Source organism: Passer domesticus, chromosome 6 (genome assembly GCF_036417665.1).
Source record: "Passer domesticus isolate bPasDom1 chromosome 6, bPasDom1.hap1, whole genome shotgun sequence".
Taxonomy (NCBI): Eukaryota; Metazoa; Chordata; class Aves; order Passeriformes; family Passeridae; genus Passer; species Passer domesticus.
The window spans coordinates 34,937,140-34,949,539 of record NC_087479.1 but is presented as its reverse complement, the minus strand read 5'-3'; the positions used below and the strand labels follow the sequence as shown (position 1 = coordinate 34,949,539).

At 43.7% G+C, this 12,400-nt stretch overlaps 1 long non-coding RNA gene across 2 annotated transcripts in view; it reads right to left on the bottom strand.

The window, feature by feature from the left end:
• Positions 1-11,372, bottom strand: part of LOC135303105 (uncharacterized) — a 61,781-nt gene extending 50,409 nt beyond the window's left edge. The window contains exons 1-5 of one of the 2 annotated variants that reach the window (XR_010364631.1): positions 10,875-11,372; positions 9,289-10,610; positions 8,874-8,948; positions 8,506-8,578; positions 3,498-3,644 (exon numbers count right to left, since the gene is read on the bottom strand). This is a non-coding gene — a long non-coding RNA (uncharacterized LOC135303105). The remainder of the gene's footprint in view (positions 1-3,497; positions 3,645-8,505; positions 8,579-8,873; positions 8,949-9,288; positions 10,611-10,874) is intronic. The other variant, XR_010364632.1, reaches the window with a different exon arrangement.
• Positions 11,373-12,400: the final 1,028 nt, after the last annotated feature.

The window sequence follows — 12,400 nt, the reverse complement described above, 5'->3', positions numbered from 1 at the left end:
AACTTTGGCATTGTAGCTGAGGTCTTGAATGCATTTGCAAGCAAATCCACTCAACACTGGTTTCTGTTGATTCAGCAGTGATGTCGTATCAAACTTTCCTGAGCACTCTGACAGACTTAAGTTTATTAAAAGAAGTCCAGATAGCAGAGCCAAGTTTAGCTGCAGCCAAGTTATTCAGTAAGACAGCAAGTTGAGTACAAAAGCAGAAGGACAACTCTCACCTCTGTGCTGGTGACTGGTTTGAAAGCTTGCAATTGCTTTGTCTGCAAATGCTGCCATGTCCAAGGGTCTGTCCTAAACAGGAATTTTCTGTACCCACAGTGACCTAGGATTTCAACCTTAGGTCATGTTAAGAAGACACCTATGTGCTGTTTGTCTCCAGTTGAAAATAATGCTGGGCAAGATGCATTTTCCACCAAATAAAGACCCTACAGACATAAGGGGAAACAGTAGTAAATTTTGCAAGAAAATGTTTTCCAGTGGAAAAATACTAAGTTGCTAATAACTCTCAAACCTTTTTCCATGGAATTTCAAACATGAAGGAAGATTTCCAAAGGTGCTTGGCAAGCAGCATTGCATCAGTACCAGACATGGATTTTCTCCACAAGTTTCCTGGCTCCTCAGGAACCCACCAGAATTTACTGCACTTCCCCAGCCCCTCTCTGAAAGAGATGTGATAGCTGGGAATGCAGGGCTTTTACACTCCCTGATAAAGTGTTTCCTGGGAGATATGAACTCAGGAAGCCCTTGACAACTGCTGACTAAAACTGGCATGGTCCTTGTCATCTCTACCACTCTCTGCAGCTGAATATGTGCACTCAGACCTCTACTACAACAGCAGAGATCCCATCACTTCAAAGCAGCAGCTACCCCTGGTCTGTGAATTGTGTCTCACAAAGGGAATGCAAAAAATTACTATGTCTGCCATCATGTTTCCAGTTATTTTTGGTTCCTGGGGAATTCTGGAAAGAGTAGCTTCATTTATGCATTGGACAAAACCCAAGAACAAGGGCTTAATACAAACAGTATTCCCTAAGTTTCAAGAAGCCCTCTGCACATGAACATACATGTTCCCTGCCATGCTTGCTGCTCCCTACCTAGCCTAGGCTGGAGGGGGATCTTCTCAATCCAGCTAAATCACTAGCACATTTCCAGAGGGTTGGGAGCTATACAGAAAGGGGTAAAAGTAAAATATTTTCAATGACTTTTTAATGCACCTAAGACAAATGTACTAGGACTAACTCAGCTAACATCTTTCTATGAGGACAGCACTGTTTTCCCAGTGGCCATGAGTTGTGCTGCTCTAAGAGGTTGAGGTGTGTTTTAAAGGGCTTCATACTTGTTTGAAATCCCCTGAGAATGCCATGAACTGGTGGCTTTCCCGAGTATCCGGGAGGGAGCCAGTGGCTACTACAGGGCCAGGGCACAGCCCTGTTCAGAAGACCCTCCTTTTGGAGGTTTGTTGCACAACCCCAGCCAAACCACTAAGATGCTGCCTGCCAGGCTTTCAGACAGTGAATTAGCAATAGCACAAGTTGCCTCACACAGGGAAGTCAGGTGAAATTCACTGTTTATGAAGAGCAAGCAGAATGTCCCTGGCCAGTATAAAATATTCTCTTTTTTCCTTTATTGACACTCGCAGGAACAGTTAATGCTGGGTTTGGATAGAGCTGATGACACTGCTATTGCTCATCATTTATCATCTCTAGATTATTGTGGTTGCAAATCATTTGGCAGATTCCTCTCTTTTTTTCCTGCTCCACAGATGGCAGTGTCCATGAAGCATGACACCCTTGCAGGCATCTGACTGTGAGGCTGGAAGCTTGAGGACCCTTGGGGGTAAAATGCCCCTCAGTATTATCTGACCTCTAATGTTCTTGGACTGATGTGCTGTAATTTGCACAGTTCTCTCTGACAAAAACTCCCTCTGCTGGGATCTTAGTTTGCAGACTGTGCTGCTTCTGAGAGGAACCTGTGCCTGTGAAGGGCCATCACACCTCAGAGTGTAATTTTATTGCTGTGCCACTAAATGTTCATGTTTCAGCTCCAGTTCATCCTCTTCTCGGGGGGAAGGGGGGCTGGGGGGGGGTATAAGGCATTTAAGCTGTAGCTAGACTAAGGGAGCATGGAGTAAGCCCACCACAGTAATTTTTATGTGAAAGGAAACATGCAGAAGCTGCACTTCTCCAGCTTATGTCCTGGATTTTTTCCTGCTAACAGTGCTGAGCAGCTCCTGCAGCTGCAAATGAGGGTGTTTCCAGTCCCAAGGCACACTGAATCAATCAATTCAAGCTGTTCTCCTCTCCTGGCTTATTAACAGTTAAAAACTAAGAAAACACCATGTCTTGCCCGAACACCTGCCTCATTTGCCTTCCCCTCAGCACAGCAACAACCCCCACCACGGACTAGCCCTCATTTGGCAGCTTGGGGGGAAGCACGGGTCAAATTCTTTTTCAACGATGAGCTGTAACCCTGTGATCTTTAATAGGATTATACTGGGGGAAAAAGACAGGACTCGGCCTTGTGATTGCAGAGCAACTTATGATTCATGGACATTAGGGTAGTGTGTGGGAACATCCTGGACATGGCTGATGCCTTCTCCTCCTTGCATTTAGATCTCTTTGCACAGAAACACAGGGTTTGTTCAGCTATCCCTAACCTCAGTTCCTGACCCTACACGGCCAGCACTGTCCAGCTGCCTGGGGCTGGGCCAAGTCCAGAGCAAGGAGGGAGCAGTCAGTGAATAATGGAAGTGACCAGCCATGCTCTCTCTGGGTTTGTGCCCTGGGGATAACTGGCTTTCTAAGTGAATCACAGTACAATTCACTCTTCCCTCCTAACCCTTCAGCTTTTTCTGCCTTACAGCTCTCCCCAGAAACATACTTTGGTGACAACATGCAAGCTGGCATGTGCTGCAGCACTGGTGACTCTCAGAGGAAATCCTGGGAACAATTTGTCTTTTCTCTTGCACGCAACTTTTTTTGGTGAAACTTAGAGAACCAGTACTATTTTTGGAGCCCCTTTCTGGCTGAAATTGGCTAACAAGTTTAATCATAAGGGTGACATAGAGGGTAGTCCACAAGATTCCCATGAAAGTTCCGTAAGAAACAGGTCTCAAACATACCTAAAATTAGGTGGAGTGTGATGTGTTAGGAGCCAGGCCAGGTTTACAAGACAGAGACAGAGCATGTGCAGCAGAACATACCCCTCTCCCAGGGGCATCCTTCAGGACTGCCTTCACAGCCAAATAGTCTATTCCAGCCCTCAGCTAGAAGCTCTTCCCACTGTTTATGAAGGGCCTGTACTGAAGGATAAAGACCCAGGCACCGCTGAATCATGCATTTGTCACCTCCCACCATCACTAATGCACCACACACCACTTAGGAACGAAGGTTTGGGGTTTCTAGAAATAGAGTGAAATAAAATATCATGTCATCTGCCAGAAGATTCAGCAGCCCACATGTTCTCCCACACACGCTGCTATGAAGGTACCGTACCAGCGCTTTGGGCAGTCCTCGGGCTGTTGCTTTGGGAGCAGATCAGATTCAGGCTCCAACCCCTGAGCACAAGTGTGCTGCAGAAACAGGCACTCACACCAGCAATATTTATCAGGGACAGTGGTCCTTTCTGCATCAGGGCAAACTCTGCAGGAGATCAGGACAGAGGAGTGTCGCCAGTTAATATTACAAGTACAGCTTCTTTTTTCTCTCGCAGGAGCAGGATGATCTTACTGTAACCAAGCCTGAATTCAAGCCTCTCTTCTCAATATACCCCATCCCAACACTGCAAAATATAAAAGCTGGTAAATAAAATTCCTAAGGTATCCTAGCAGGGAGAAGAGTTTCTTCAGAAAGTGTCTCTTTAGATTATCTCTGCAGTGCTCAGATACCATGGAAATTAGTAAAAATAATATCATAGTGAGCCTGCTGCACTGCAGCTTTATGTATCATTTACTGTTGCCATGATTAAAACTCTCTTGGGGTTTCTTCCCCCAGGCTTGGCCCAGTAAGTTGACATATTTTATGATCATTTTGCACTTCCCACACATTTCACCATCATATTGTTTGTTATCATCTTTCCTTTCCCTGAACCTACAGCTCCTTGCTGTCCAGTACTCTCCAGGAACAGCTTCCAGGTAATGCCCATACCCTCATTTGGTTCCTGCATGGGGACTTTTCTGAATGCAGATTTCAGACTATTTAACATTGCATATCTCATCATCGCTCCCTGATTCCCTTGTGTTCTGCACTGACACCTTGTTGCCAGCTATCCTATCTTGCCAGAATCTTGGGCAGTTTTAAAAATGGCTAAGTCTATGTCAGAACCAAGGCAATTTGAATCATCTTTGATGAACTCTTTTTAAATGCTTTACTGAGACCCAAATATATTCCACCTTATCACATGCTCCTTGAATCTACTTCACTTGCAATTCTACATGGTAGATTAATTTAAAATTCATTTTGCTGAGGCATATGTACATTTGCTAGACTGCTTATCCTCTATTCAGAGGAAACTGCCTTTTAGGCAAGCTTTTGCTGCTGGGAAGTCTGAAGACCAAAGTCCGAAACGGTTCAGTTCACGCCCAGCCCCTGCAGAAGCAATCATTAGAAGCAATTTCAGTCTCCAACTTCATGCTGCCTTCTGATGGATCACAGGTGTGTCACAGGTTGTCTTCTGCTCCATTCCTGTGATCAGATGGTTGTGATTGCAAGCTCCCAGCCCCAGTACTCCCCTTGCCAGAGTCCTGCAGGAATATCTGATTTCTTCCCAGCCCTGGCAACTACTGTGGAGCTCAATTCAGGCAAATGGGCAGCATCCAGAGGACCTACCTTGTGGGATAAAGACTAGGCTACAGATTTTCCTGGACGGTTTTCTAGCATATCCATCTGATGATGAAGAAGTCATGCATTGTTTTCTTTAAGTGCTTGAGGTAGGAAAAAACATCAGTCCAAGAACTTACGAAAAAGCTTTGGATTGTCTGTAAAAATGTGCAAAATATTAATTATTCAGCCTTGCTGAAGATTTTGGGCTTTTTTTCTCTGTTTTTAAAAAATATCTGTTATTCAGGGAGTAGCCCAATTCAAAAACCTCTCTAGATGTAAAGAAATCCCAGAACAGACAGGAATAATGGATGACTTAGGCTATATAAACAGTGCATTATCAAAACACACGGGTGCTAGCCCAGGGGTGGCTGGCCATGAGTACATGCACATTGAAGTGACAGCTGCACACCCCACAAGGTGAGAGGTATTTGCTTGTGCTCTGCTTCCCTCACCTTGCAGATTCCTGATCAACACAATTGTGTTTCATCCCTGACCTTTGTAACCTATTCCATGTGCCAGCATCCACATTAGCAGATTTTCCTGAAGCAGGTATCTCTGTACCATGCAAGGTCAGGGTTTGTCAAGAATATGGGTATCCCAGCTGGAAGCAATAGAAAGACTGAGAGGGTTGCAGAAGGGAAGGTGTTTTATTGACAGAGAAGAGCCGATAACAAAATACTCAGATTCAGAACAGGGTAAGGGTGAACAATCAGTGACAAAAGGAATCTGCAGGCATACAGACAGCGACTGGTGATGTACCACAGTCGGTCATGGAAGATGACCTTTTAAATACCCCCAAGTACTCTGTTCTTCCCCTACAGCAATTCAGAGGATTCTGTTTGAATAAGCAGATTCATAGGCAAAGACCTCCTCTCCCAACCAGCTACTGCAGTGAGTGTTTAATGGGAACTCCTGGATCCTGAGACCCCTGGAGTCCTTCACCCCTGCCCCAAGAAACACAGCACATGCACCACTGCAGAGATGTGTCTTTCAACACATGCCAAACGTGTGTCCTCAAAGTATTTTCCAATCATCTACTGTGGCTTCTAAAGCAATAAAAATGCAAAAGAAAGCTTTTATGCTATAAGCATCTTCAAACACTAGAGCATTTGGACTATTAACCTTCTTACTTTTGGATGCTGCAAGCATTTAATGATCTGCCTGGCTAAGCACCCTTTCATTAGCTAATGTAGCTGGAAGTTAGTGGAAGTAGAGGAACAAACAAAACACAATGCAATGAATGACTGCAAAAAAGGTCAAGGTGGACTGCTAAAAACAAAGCAGCTTTATTTTGCAATTTCTCATCAAAACTAACATTGCTTACCTATGTTACTTCTCCAAAGGAAGAAAATTTCTGTTTGTGCTGACGTTTTTCTCTTTTTTTTTTTTTTACTGGGGTGGTTCAAAGAATAATTTCCTTTCCTATGAGGCAGGATTGAAGATTTGTGGTGTTGTCTCCTAAGCTGTTGACAAAACTTGAATTGCTTACAAACGGAAGACTAAGGCTCAAGGGGTTAATGCTTGTAGCACAGTCAAGTGATGACAGGAAAGACCTGAGAGGGTTTACATATTATGAAGAGCAAGGACACAATCAGCAAAATACACCAGGATTAAATTAGCATTCAGGGGTAAAGATAGGAAGGGAAAATGTAGAGTTTGAGGAAGGACTTATTTGTGGTGAGGTATACAAAATTGTCTCTCAAAAGTAATGTTACAGAAGCTCTACTGCTTGGTACATTTAAAATTAAGTTGGACAAAGCAATAGTAAGTGAATGAGAGATAACAGTTCTGGTCTAGCAGGAGGAAGGCAGACTCAAGCTATTTTCATCCTCAGCTCCCTGGAGCTGGCTGTTAGCATGATTATTTCCAAGCAGGAAACTAAAAGTCTTCACAGAATAGCAGGTAGCAGCGAGCTGTGCCTGTATCTACTACCAGCTCTGGCAATTTTAGGACTGTTTGCCAAACAGATCTATGAAGAACAGGAAAAAACATGAGGACTAAGACTGCTTTTGAACTCTATGCTAAATCCGGAAATATCAAACACAAAACAAAATTCTGAAAAAATGTGTGAGAGAAATTTAAAAGTACTTTTCTACTTTGCCTTGTAAAAGAGATGTGTCATCAGTATTTATTTTCTGGAGCCAGACTAAATGAGGCAATTTGTTACAAGAGATGATGAAAAAAAAAGCTATACTCTTGTAGGAATAGAAGTCAGGGCTGGGCTGTGATGAGTTCTATCACTGATTTCCTGCAAAACCCAAAGTCACCACCCCTACCTTCCCCAGAGCAACCCTGATAATATGACAGTGGATGGGACTGTTTGCCAAGTTTGCTTCATCTTTTGCTTCTTGCTCAAATCCCTCCTAAGACAAACTTCTTCCATCTGGGCTAAATATTAATCACACACAGAAGCAAGGACTTCGATGAAGTGTGGTCAGCAAAATCAAAGCCTACTATAGTGAGAATTTAATGTAAGTATTTAAACTTCTGAAGGCTAAAACAGCTCTTTTGCAAAGCTTCTCAGCCAGGTGCTGAGTTTCAGGCAGCCTTAACATGGTGGTGAGCTAAGAAGTTGGGTGGGAGGCAGGGTCGAGGGCAGCTTGCTGCTACCACTCACAGCAGGATCCGATGGAAGGCATGATGTGATACATTGTGGGTCTGGCTCTGTACCTGTTGCAGGTTTGGTGGATCCCTGATCTTGCATTACAAGACAAAGACAACCCTCTGCAAATAAGGAAGTTGTTGAAAAAGTCTGCCATAACTCCTGAAGACAGCAGGCTTTTGAACTGGCACATAACCAAAGTGACCTACTCATTTCATGCACTTCCTTCAACAATAGCTGAGAACTTCAAGGCCCAGCTGTGCAGCAGCAGCACACCATCATACAGCCAAGTGATACTTAGAGATCTGACTTCAGCAAATCAGGCAGTCCATTTGCTGCCTGTTTCTGCTAATACTGGGACTTGCACATGGGTAGGACATGATGGGATAAAAAAGACACGGGAAGTTGGATTTGTGCTGCTGCAATGACTGTTATCACAGGAGGAGCATGGTTTAGATACTGGTCTGGGTCTGGAGATCTTGGTCAGAGTCATCCCAAAGGTGCAGGATAAAGCAGCAGCTTTTGATCAGCAGCAGGCCCCAGGGACCAGCCAGGCTGACAGCATCACTGGCTTTACAGGGAAAAGACTGGCAAAATGGAAGTATATTTTATGCTTGACAAATGGTAACTACCAACAGTGATTGTCATCACTTTTTCTTCAATCCACACTTCCAAGTCTCAGCTCACATTGCAATCTGGTTAATGCTCAGATGGGAGAACCAGTCACACACACACACACTCCTATGTATTCTTCTGGGAAAAGTCACACAGTTGTAACAGGAAAAATGGGACAGTACTGAAACATTTCTCAGCTACAAGCTCTGACTAAGAGGGAACTGTGAAATAATGGGACAGTTTTTAGGCAGAAAGGACAGATCCCAGTTTCATGCTTTGTTCAAAACTAGGCTACGTAGAGCCTTGGAGAGCACACTGTAGGCAACAGTTTGAAGGGAGTTCAGAGGACAAGCAAACAGAGCAACAAAATTCACCATATACACCGTTCGTTTCAATTTCCTGAAGTTCCACAAAACCATGCATGAGGAAACCTGGTTTATGCACTAGAGACAATTTTGTCCATACCATATCTGTGCTTGCTATTCCGGAAAATGATCTGGAAGTAGCTGGTACTGTGTTTTCCACTTGGCTTTCATGGCTGAAAGATTAGAAATACATATTTGTCATATATATTGGCATTCTTATTACCTATGCAATTAATCTCACTACCTCTCCTGGCTAAGCAATCTCTTTCTAAAGCAGCTGACTGTACCCAATTAAGGAATAAGCTGTGTATATGAAATCACACATTCTCTCAGGAAAGGGGATTTTAAACTAAAGTTTCTATTAAGTGAGGTTGGAAGGAAATCTATCCTGGCTTTTATCTTAATGGTCTTTTGAATGTCACCTTTCAATTTAGATCCTCTTGTGATAATCAGTGGCTTTCCACTTACACACAGAGGCTTTGGCAGCTCTTTTCATAATACCTGTCCCTTCAGGCAGTGCTCCAATTCAGGCAGCTTGAGTGTCTATGCAAAGAAAAGCAGCATTTATTAAAAAGAGCACACAAACTTCATCCACTCTGAGCCTCATACATTAACCCCTGGTGAAAAGGATTTCCAGTTCCTCTTCATGGAATTGGAGGCTCATGAATACAGAAAACCCAGTGGATCAGGCTGTTACTTATGCCATGTCCCCTAGCCTTCCTCTAGGACAATAGAAAGCATCAATTAGGAACAAAATGAATCAGTAAAATATTGGACAGTAAAATGATCAGACATCACATATCTATGCAAGAATTATTAATGGTGCATGAATAATTTCAGAGTCACAGAATGGGTCAGGTTGCAAGGGATCATTTGGTCCAACCTTAATGCTCAAGTGGGGTCATCCTAGAGCACATGGCATGGAATTGCATCCAGGTGGTTCTTAAATATCTGCAGTGAGCAAGATTCCACAACCTCTCTGACAACTGCTACAGTGCACACTCAGCCACAGAGTAAAAACGTATTTTTTTCCTTTTGTTCTGCCGGAATTTACCGTGCATCAGTTTCTGCCCATTGCCTCTTGTTCTATTGCTTTGGCAGAGAACAGCCTGGCTTCATCCTCTTGGTACTCTCCCTTAAGATACTTAAATACATTAATGAGGTCCCCCTCTCAGTGGTCTCTTCTTGAGGCTGAACAGGCCCAGCTCCCTCAGTCTTTGCTTGTAAGAGAGACGTTTCAATCCGCTCTCCATCTTCGTAGCCCTTTGGTGGACCCACTCCAGGAGCTCCATGTCTGTCTTGTCCTGAGGAGCCCAGAACTGGACATAGCACTCTAGTTGTGGCCTCACCAGGGCTGAGCAGAGAGGCAGGATCACCTCTCTTGACCTGCTGGCAGTGCCCTTCTTAATGTAGCACAGGACCTTATTGTCCTTCTTGTTCACAAGGGCACTGCTGGCTCATGGACAGCTTGTTGTCCACCAGGGCTCCCAGCTCCTTCTCTACAGAGATGCTTTCCAGCAGGCCTCCAGAATGAGGTACTCCTTCCTTTTCCAGGAGCTCGGGTGAAGCTGAATGGCCAGTAGCTCCTTAGGTTCTCCTTCTTGCCATTTTTGAAGGCTGAGGTCACATTCACATTCCAATCTTTTAGGTACCTCTCCTCGTTGCCACAAAGATGATGGTGAGTAGCCCGGTACGGTATCTGCCAGCTCTCTCAGCACTCATGGAGGCATCCTGCCTGGGCTCACGGACTTGTGGATGTCCTCTAGTCCAATCCTCTTTAGCCAAGGAAAAGTCTTCCAACACTCCTTTACCCTGGGCTCCCAGGTCAGGGTTTCCTGATGGCTGGTCTTGTCAGTAAAGACCAATGCAAAAAAAGGCATTCAGTGCTTCTGTTATCAGGGCCCATCCTTCATTTGCCAACAGGCTCGTGTTATCCTTAATTCTCCTTTTGTTATTGACATATATTTCCTGCTGTCCCTGACATCCATAGCAACAATTGATTCCACATGGACCTCAGCCTTCTTTGTCTTATTTATACTTATTCTGCCACCCTTTCTACATTTGCCACTCCAAATTATTTTCATTTAGAAGAGTGCATCCATTATGGTTGCATGGCATTACCAGTCCTGTCTGACATAACCTCTCTAGACCTTTAAAAATTCTACATTCAACCATTTCTTGAAGGTAATTTTCTTCCTGTTCCTCCTACAAAGACAAAACAGCAGGTACTGCCTTTTATTAATGTATCCATTTTAATATGTCTGCTACAAGATCCATTAAAAATGCACCCTCACTGGTAGTAATAGACCTCTTTCTTCATCCTGTCTTAACACTGTTAACCATCACCTCCTTCTGTAACTTCCAAAAAATACAGCAAGTAAGCAATGCAGGGTAGGCAGTAAATATTTTTGCACTCTCTATCCAATTTTCTGCCATTACAAAAATAAGTTTCCAGGGATGAGTGCTTACCCCAAAGACGGCAATAGGCAAAGGAAGAAGCACACGTGTTACTCCTCCAAGCAATGGTGTGGTCAGTGGCTTCCCCCTCTTTCTCTCCACAGACTCACCTGAGAGTGACTGCATTGATCACTGACAGCTGTGGGCAGTTAATCTATCAGGGGATTATTTTGGCAGTACTTTGAAGCATTTGCAGGACCCCTCACCCAGCATAAGCTGATGTAGCTTTGTTGCAATGTGACGGTCTGGCCTAACACAAATGAAAAAGTAGGCATAGCTGCATGTTGAATGGAAAGATCCAGCTGAATTGCAACGTAATCCTTCTCTAATACTGATGTGGAAGCACAGTCCCAGCTTCACAGGGCACAGACAACCAAGAGCACAGAGTTGCTGATTAAACAAATAAACCAGCTCTGATGAGCAGAGAAATGCTGAACTCTTCCATCAGCAGTTCACTGAAGCAAGCTCTCAGCACACAAATAAACAGATGCCAGATGTCCCTCAGAGCAGTGCAATAATATGAAGAAAAATTCAGGTGATGAACTGATATCTAAAGAAGTAAAAAAAAAATAATTTCAAAAATCAATATATTTCCTTGCACCATTTTAGAGCAACAAAGGAAGTACATCTGACACAAAAACTGGCCAGCAACAACTGGAATGTTGCACTTCTGCCTGCTTCCTGTCCATTTTAGTTCATCAGCAAGCTTGTCATGAAGGTCAATGCATTTTAATAATGTCATCCAGCAAACAAACAGTTCCCAAGTTCCCAAATTTCAGTAATTGCTTTGTCAAATCTCAGGATAGGATTCCTATCCATTTACAAAATTGTCATTTCATGGGAGAATCTTAAATTGTGTGAGGGGTTTGATGATAAGCTTCTGAAGAAAACTCACTACATGCAATCTTCATTGCTCTTTGCAAGGAGAGCAGAGCATTTCCTGCTGTTCCTATACAAAACAATGCAGGGGGTGAAGCTCGCTCTGCAGCACAACAACCCTGAACTGCTGCTTTCACCTGCTACCCCTCAGCTCCTGGGCTGCCTCATCCTGGGCTGTGCCAGTGCAGCTCCAGCTCACCTCTGCAGCTCCTGTGGGATGTCTGTGTGGAGTAATGAATATATGGGCTCCAGTCTTGCACTTCTCACTGTACCTTGTGGCATAAATTATGGCAGCATGATACCACCCCTTCCTGTCTAGTTGTGCCATGTCCTTTCCCGAAAGATTTATTGCCAAATGCTTTCCTTTTTTCTTGGTATTAACATGGTGTAAATATCAATTTATCAGAAACTGTCACCAGCATTTGATCTAGCCCTTGGCAACAGCATCTCTCTAAGAGACCTACAATGAGTATCAGCCTGACAAGTTACTCTTTGGGGTTTTTGAAAGGATTTTTATATGATTTGAGATATCAATCACACAGGTATGTGTGGTTGCATCATTATGTCACCCACAAGTAGCACAAGTATTTCAGTCACCAATGAGAAGAAGCACAATCTCAGTTAGCAAACCCAGGAATTTTACAGGTGGAAATAAATCA